Source organism: Lolium rigidum, chromosome 7 (genome assembly GCF_022539505.1).
Source record: "Lolium rigidum isolate FL_2022 chromosome 7, APGP_CSIRO_Lrig_0.1, whole genome shotgun sequence".
Lineage (NCBI taxonomy): Eukaryota > Viridiplantae > Streptophyta > Magnoliopsida > Poales > Poaceae > Lolium > Lolium rigidum.
The window spans coordinates 161,730,609-161,739,090 of NC_061514.1; the positions used below are offsets into that span (position 1 = coordinate 161,730,609).

General features: G+C 43.2%; 1 pseudogene; it reads right to left on the reverse strand.

The window, feature by feature from the left end:
- Positions 1-259: 259 nt before the first annotated feature.
- Positions 260-6,596, reverse strand: LOC124677004 (annotated as a pseudogene).
- Positions 6,597-8,482: the final 1,886 nt, after the last annotated feature.

An 8,482-nucleotide genomic window follows, 5' to 3' on the forward strand; every position in this document is an offset into this window, starting at 1 on the left:
GATTGGAAGATATGTGTTTAAAAGTTAGTTCCTCTAGAACAAAATAGAAAATCTATGCATAGGCACACACTGAAATGCATACGAAATAACAAAACGTAAACACCAAAAAACGGCGCAGCAACGCGAGCAGGGTCCTTCTAGTATAATAAGGAATACAGGAGACAAAACATGAGAGTAGGTGCAATATAGACTTTCTAATGGCAGGACAGCTATTCAGGCAGGATATGGAAGACAGAAGTAGAACCCCAAGTTTCTGAGCTCATTCCACCTTAAAAACGGGCCGATTTTTGTTTCTATCAAGTTGGATCCGCAAATTCTCCTTTACTTTGTCTTTCAATTTTTTTTTTAACGTTTCTGCTTCTTTCTCCCTTTCTTCAGTAGTCATACCATATGGGATTTTGGTTGAGTACATGGAAAAACCAACATTGAGACATACTTCCTTGATGCTTTGGAGAAATTCTAGCCCAATGAAGGCAGTTTCAGTTTCGTAAAGCTGAAGGTTCAGCCTCTCAAGATGGGGCATTGATCCTTCCTCAAACTTCACTAAGTTGATTTCAGATAGTCTGTGGTCAAGATAGAGCACTGTGAGCCTTCGGAAAAGGCCACTCTTGAACTGAAGCACATCGATCTTAGTCTCAAACTCCGACAAACCCAGAATGGATAGGTTTGGCAAGTTCCCAAGGGCCTGCACGGCTGCACAGTTGGATGATAGCCCAGTGAACTCTAGCTTCAGTTTCATGAGATTCTGGAGTCCCTTGATCCATTCAGGCAATTTTTCCAGGCTGCCTGACAGCTTGAGGCTCTGCAGGTTTTCCGGAGCTGAGGACATGCCATCCAAACAGCCAATTAAGTCACCATCTGACAGCACTGACAATGATTCAAGGTAGCTGAGACTGGAAACGGCTGAACAGAACCCCAGACCATTTTTCTTGGTGATACCGACCACTCCTAGCTTCCGCAGCCCGGTGAGACCTTTTATCTCTTCTACAATGGCATTTCTCCAGGCAAGGTGCACATACCGCAATGTATGCAGGGCTTTCAGTCTCCTGGTCCCTCTTGGCACCTTAACGCCAGCGCCATCTAAGCCCATAATCATTTGAGGGTATGGTTTGCAGCAAGCATAAGTCCATACCTCACAACGCTTTTCATACCAATTTGGCTCTCCTACACCCCATGCGTATCGACTCTTGGCATGGATATAACGTAACTTTCTAAGCTTGATGATGGATTTGGGCAGCATAGCTATTTTTGTCTTTTTGATGTCTAGTGTCTCGAGCAGTCTCAGGTTACCCACCGAATCTGGGAGGTAATAGATTTCGTCACACCCTCTTAGAGAAAGGTATCTCAGATGAAGAAGTTTCCCGATGTGCTCAAGGTCACGATTAGCTAGACCTTCCGTTCCTTCCAGGTCCAGCACTCGAAGAAACCTCATCTTGGCAGAAATGTAAAATGGCCTCCACTTCCCAAACACTGTTAAGGACCGTATGCGGGATAGCTCCACTATGCTCTGGAACTCCATTTCATCTCCCTCCCAATTGCTACTTATGGCAAGGTGGCGTACTGCGCCTTGGGTGTTTGAGCCGCAACCTCCTCCAGCCTGAAAACGAGATTTTCCTCCATTGACTTTGAGATGCTGATATCTCGGATTAGATCATGTAGCTGGCAGGAGTCGATTCCTTGTCTGCTGACAACTGATTGCTGAGTTGGTACTATCATGCTTCTCTCTAAAAGTTCCATGAAGTATCTGTCCGCTACGGATCTGTCCAGCGAGTAGCCTTCTGCAATCCATCGGCACGCCAAACGCCTCCGGCTAACATTACGATCTTCTTGGAAGATGGACATGTACAGGAAACAAGGCTTGAGGTAATATGGTAGGCCATCATAACTTTTCATAAGGACTGTTTTTATGACCTCAAACTTTGGATTCATCTCCAGCTCGACACTGATGTGCTCATTCAGCTTCCTCCATTCCACAGCAGTTTTTGTTGGTTGGTCTGCCAAGAAGCCACCTATGGTGACTATCGCGAGAGGAAGCCCATTACACCTTTTTAGGATCAGCTTTGCAGGTTCAACCAGCTCCGGATAGTCCTTATCCAAACATGTGGCCTTGTTCCTAAATACCTGCAATTGTGTAAAATATAATTAGTCTTCTTGCTGTTGTGCAATGAAATTAATCAGGCGCATGTTAACCAATCCTCGTTATTATTATTTATTACTACTAACTTGCTTATCCCAGTTTGGTTGGCGAGTACACTTAGGCTATGCAACAATGTCTTTCAGTACCTCCGTCCACAGTAGACGAGAAAGTGAATATACCCGTATGAGTAATACTCTTTCAGTACCTTTTTTGTGAAGAGGTTACATGCATCCTTTTCTCCAAGACCATTGAGAAAGCGTATGCACTTTGGTTTTTTGCAACAATACTTAGCAATATCCTCTCGCCTTGTGGTGATCACAATGACCAATCTTGGATTTCTCATTGAAAGTAAACTTGCCAATATTTTATCCCATTCTGTGGTAGATGAGAGGTCATCGAGAAAAATCAAGCAACTCTTTCCTTGTGAAAGCCTACTCAGCAATTCAGTCAACTTTTCAACTCCCATAGAAGCAATATTTTTCCGGGTGTCGCCTGCAAAGTCCATGGCTTCCTTCCTTGCATCTAGTTGCGCTACCAAAGTCCTAAGGAGCTCCTCAAGCTTGAATGGTCGCAAGACCGTAACAAAAGCATGTTTCCCAAATATGTCGGTGACCTCGTTCCTCTCGTAAACATCTTTCATTAGAGTGGTTTTTCCAAGACCACCCATTCCCCACACCGCGATCACCTGAAATTGTTGGGTGCTAGCTTCTTCTAGAATTAGTCCAATAATATCAGATTTTTCTTTCTCTCGCCCAATAACCTGAGATTCCTCCAGAACGGTAGCCATTGTTTTGGTGCGGGTGAGCCTCTGTTGCACTATAAACTTTCCATCAATATCAGTGTTAGATTGGTCTGCCTGTATCTCATTCTCAGTGGTGTACGGTAACATTGAGCTAGATGCTGGTTTGGATGAGTATGTAACATCTTGAGAACTCTGAACACAAGTAATTGTAGTTAGATAAACTGTTAATGAAGAATAACTCAATTTTTTTTATGAACCAGCTTAGCGCAGGTCCTAATGCCACATATATAGGAATGACAATGTCCCAGTTAACCAAGAAATAATACATCAACCTCGAATGGGATGTATACAAGTCGGAACATGAACACAACTTCATTAATCATATAAAAAAGTTTACTAGTACTACATGACAGCATAAAGTTGGCATTACCGCTCAGCATGGCATGAAGAGCTATAACACTAGAAACATCACGGACAATTGCTTTATCAAGCATTGCAACAATGCTTGTCTTTTAAGCTCTGTTCAAACTAGCCCATAACCAGGTTATAGCCTGACTATAGCCTTCCGCGATGCCCGCGGCTATAGCTAGAGCCTTTAAAGGCTAACTAGAAATAGCTGCTAATAGCCCGGTTATAACTATTTATCTCCAATTTAGCCTAATGGCGGCATTCTTCTCGCTCAATGGGCCCAAAAAAATTTGACCAAAATTTTTCAGAGTGGCCCTATTTATGAACACCAATATATTATGAACTGCTACTACTTAATGATGTTTTAATATTTCGACATAACTATGTCCTTAACTATCTACTACCTCCATCCCAAGGCTTAAGGCCTATTTTTTTAGAAAGTCAAACTATGTTAAGTTTGACTAAGTTTTTATCAAAAATCATTAACGTGAAAAGTACAAAATCAATATCATTAGATAGATAATGAAATATATTTTCATATGGTACCTACAAAATATCATATTTGTTCATAAATTCTTCTAAAAATTTGATCAAACATTACTTCGTTTGACTTTCTAAAAAAATATAGACCTTAAGCCTTGGGATGGAGGTAGTATAAACTATGCTTTTGACATAATTATATGTGAAATATGTTTTGGTCATGCGCATCTCTTATGTGACAATGTTACTCTGGTATCTGTGAATTATTGATCATATATATGATTTATATGCTGCTGTAATATTAGATTTTTTCCTATTATTTAGCAAATCGAACATATGAACTTAGCCTGCTATAGCCTGCCGTAATTTTAAACAGAGATTTTGAATGAAATACAATTGTTTATCTTTTTTCTAGACATCTTCTTGCACCCTTGTCGTGAAGTTTCAGGGGACAACACATCGCCGAGCTGGCGAGCAAGTAGGCTTTGGTGAAATATTCACACTTACACTGGACGGTAGTAGATACCTCTCCACTAGATGATGGTAACCTCTCCCAGAGGGATTTGGCCAGAGAAACTCGTTATCGACAAAGAATACGGTTGATGAGGAATCCGAGGAGGTTGGAAAGTAGTATATTAGGTAGTATCATGCATCTTAGACCCACAAAATTATTAATTTGATATGTAGTTAATGAGAGATAGGATTAAAGTAACATAGATAGATATTGTATCATTGCGCATGGACAAGTTAATGCTAAATAGATCTTGTACACATATTTGTATTGGATTCTACAAAACTAATTTTAGAAGATTATGATACTACTCTATAAAACCATCCACCATAGAGATAATACCATAGACAAGTATCATATGTATGATACTACTATATGATACTATGCACTATGATTAGCCTGAGGACCATTGCCGGAGTCAGGGTAGAGAAGCTTGGTTAATTACTTCAGGGTATTATTTTTGCAGCTTGCAGGCATCTGAGCTCATGTGATGGCTCTTTGGAAGCTGAAATTATGGCATTTACTGAAGGTCTTACTCTTGCGCTGGAGAGGACAAATCGCCCGATCATTATAGAAAGCGATTGCCAGGAGGTAACGACAATGATCAATGATGCTAGTGTTAACAGATCTTCGGTTGCTGCACTCATAAATGAAGCAAAATACCTCTGTAAGCTAGGTAGAGAATGCCAGGTTAGGCATTACAGTAGAGAACTAAACTCTGTTAGTCATATTCTTGCGAGATGGGGTTGTACTCGTCAGTGCACCCAAGTCTGGCTCCACTCAGGACCAGACTTCATTATGCGGTCTTATTATCAGGACCTATACCCTGTTCCTTGATTAATATATTTGAAATTCGCAAAAAAAAATTACTTCAATATAAAAGAAGTGGACGCGTTCCAGGCCTCGCCGAAGGACTATTCACTCCCTGGTCGAATGGGAGAAATTGGACATGGAATTTCCCCTTCCCCACCTAGTCTATACACATAACTTGATATGAGCAGGGGAATCGAGCTGATTTACCTTATGCGATATCTAATGCCTATATTTGGCTGATATTTGATAAGTATCTATAAGACAGATAAAAACATCGAGTTGATATCTTGACACATATAGGAGCATATCTGCAACATATGGAAAGGCTACCTCGGCCCGCGAACAAACAAAATTGTGTTAAAGTCATATGGGTGTTAAAGTCGATGTATCCTAATGACTCTTGATAGCTGATATTTTGTTGAGCAAGATGAAATAATAAATAAAATGACGGGTCCAAATTGAACTAGTACCTGCTGGTAGAAAGCATAGATTGTCTGATCAGCTGATAACTGCTTGAGCTCCGAAGCCGTACTTTCTTGGCCTGAGCATAGGCTTGCTACTTCAACATGCTCCGTGGACACTACGATCCGGCTCCACAGTTTACTTTTTGGAAGGCAAGTTCGGATCTGGTGCCATTCTTCAATGGTGGACAGGTTAGTAAGCACAATCAAGTATCTCTTCTCATTGATATATTTACCATACTCTTGAGCCAGCTCATGAAACGTCCTTGCCTTCTCCAGCAGAACATCAACCACCTCTATGGTGCCTGCTCGAAACTGTTCCACTACACTCTGGACAAATTCATTCCAGTGAAAAGGGCGAGTCACCCTGATCCACGCTCGGCATGGGAAGTTGAGTTTGACATTCGCATTCTCGTAGGCCTCCGAGATGATGGAGGTATGCCCAACGGTACCACTTGTTCCCCACACTCCGATCACTCCAATTTGTTTCGCGCCCAAGGCTTCCTTGTTCAGGATCACTTGGGCAAGATCCAACCTCGATTGAGGCTGCTGCCTGGTGGCATGCCTTCTTGCTTCATCAATGCCGAACATGGTAGGATCGGTGCTGGTGGAGTGGTCAGAGTTGGCGGGTTTAGAGCCTCCGTCAATGAGGCGGTACCGCACATTCCTCTGACTCACGTCCTCCACCTTGGCACGCAGTTCCTTCATCTCACTGGCCACTTGGCGCCGGTTGAGGAGGTTGCAAGGGTTACGCCACCAAGACTGCCTTTCGACACGGATGGCAAAATCCCGGAGGGAGTCCTCGACGTCGTAGGCGACGTCGCGGACCTGCTTCACCCAGGTTCTTACCACCTTACTGTGCTCGTCCCTCTCCTCGTGCGCCACCATCAAGAAAGACTGCATCATTTCCAGCTCATCGGTGACGAAGGCCTTGTCGCGCTTGACTCCAAACTGCAGGGCCACCTCCTCGGCCACAGCAGATTTCGCGTAGCTAAGCGCTCCATTCAGCACGGACTTGCCAATGCTCAGCGCCGTGGCCTCCATTGGAGAACCTTGGATGTGCTCTCCTCAAACCCCCTAGACGAGCGTTTGCGTGTGTGGATCTGAATCTGATGCTTGGTTTCGATCTGGAACACGAATGTTGATTGGAAAGAGGACAGGGGCAGGTTAATTTAACATTTTTTAATCAAGACTAGACCAGGTCTCAAGTCCTTGCATGTGCATCATCATACTTGCGAGGTGTGCTTCACTCCAAAACTCGTGACTCATCGCCGAAGGGGTGGTGTGGTCCCGATTTTGTTTTTTTGTGCTGCCCGCCGAAACCCATATCCAAGCCCTATATAAGACTCGTATAGGTATACAGAGTATCTATACGGACGACCCCACGTGGGTGGATCCCACGTGCTAAGCTAATCACCGTGATTAGCTCCCACGTCATTGCATGCATCGTTTTCATCGGCACTAGAGATCTGATCGAGCTGATCCACGCCGCCGCTAGGTAAAACGCAGGCGGTTGTTGCCGGCCCGACCGTCGGCGGTTGTTGCCGGCACGTCCGTCGCCGCCGGTGGTTGTTTCGCATCTCTACGCCGCCGACCGCGAAGCCCCTGCAGATCGACGACCTTGGAAAGGTGCGCTACCGGCTCGACATCTTCCCCGCTAGGGTTTATAATTAGAGGTACCCATGACTTCATCTTATAGCATAATCAAGACGACGCAATACTGCCGGTTTTTCAATTCTAATTATGGTCCAATACTACAGAATATGGAGAACTCTATGTCTGGTATGATTGAGGAACAAAACGAGTACGTCAGCTATAATTCCGATGACATGTCAATGGAGGAAAATTTGCAGCACGAAGCCGGCTGGAGCAAAGACGAGTTTGATGTGAGCCACATTACTATATATTCTTGGTGCACTATTTTTCATTTCGATTACCAGCAGTCCAGCATCATCAAATAATATATGGTTCCTCCTTTCATAATTTATGCAGATTGCGTACGATGAATTTGATAATGATGACAACCATGGTGAACACACAGTGGATGGCAATGATGAGAAAAATACTAGTGAGGTATGTGTAGTGACTCATAAAATGATGCATAAAATGGTGGCAACTGTAAAATTTACGGTTACTAAATTCCACGATGCATTAATAAGTTTTAGGCACAATTTGACGCGCAGTTAGAATACGACTATTACGGTGAATCTGACTTGGACACGGGCCATACTGATGATGTGGAAGGTTCATCAGTTTCTGGGGATTCTGTTTGACATGAGCCAGGTTGTTATCTCTTTTTTTTCAGTCTCATAGAGCTGGAACACATAAAATTATAGTTTTAATTAATGCCTACGGTTTCTACTTGCAGGCGACGCCAAGCGCTAGTCAGCCTGAGAAGACACAGAAAGGTAGCAATGGCAATGAATATCCTGATAATAAGCGGGATTTATACTGGAAGATAAAGAAGATGATTTTTATTTCTGAAGCAACAGCATATTCTTTCTACAACAGATATGCTAAAGATTATGGGTTCAACGTTCGGTTGGACCAGGTTAAGCGGTTTGATGATGGAGTAATTCAAGGCGTTTTGTGTATTCCAGAGAAGGCAGACGTCCCAAAAAGCTATTGACCACGGAAGGCCGCATATATAGGCTCAGACCTGAGTCTCGTGGCGGCTGCAAGGCACGTTTGGTGGTGAATTTTGATGGAAAAATTGGTTTCTGGATTTTTGAAGATTTTCGTGACAATCATAACCATGACCCAGCTGAACCATGTCAAGTGCCGTTTCTTCGGTCCCATAGGACGATCAACGACCCGCAGAGATCTGAGATATTATCACTGGGAGCCATGGGAGTCAGGAAGCACATCATTATGAGATCCTTCATTGCAAACTCTGGTTCATTTGCCGGTGTTGGATTCACAAGAAATGA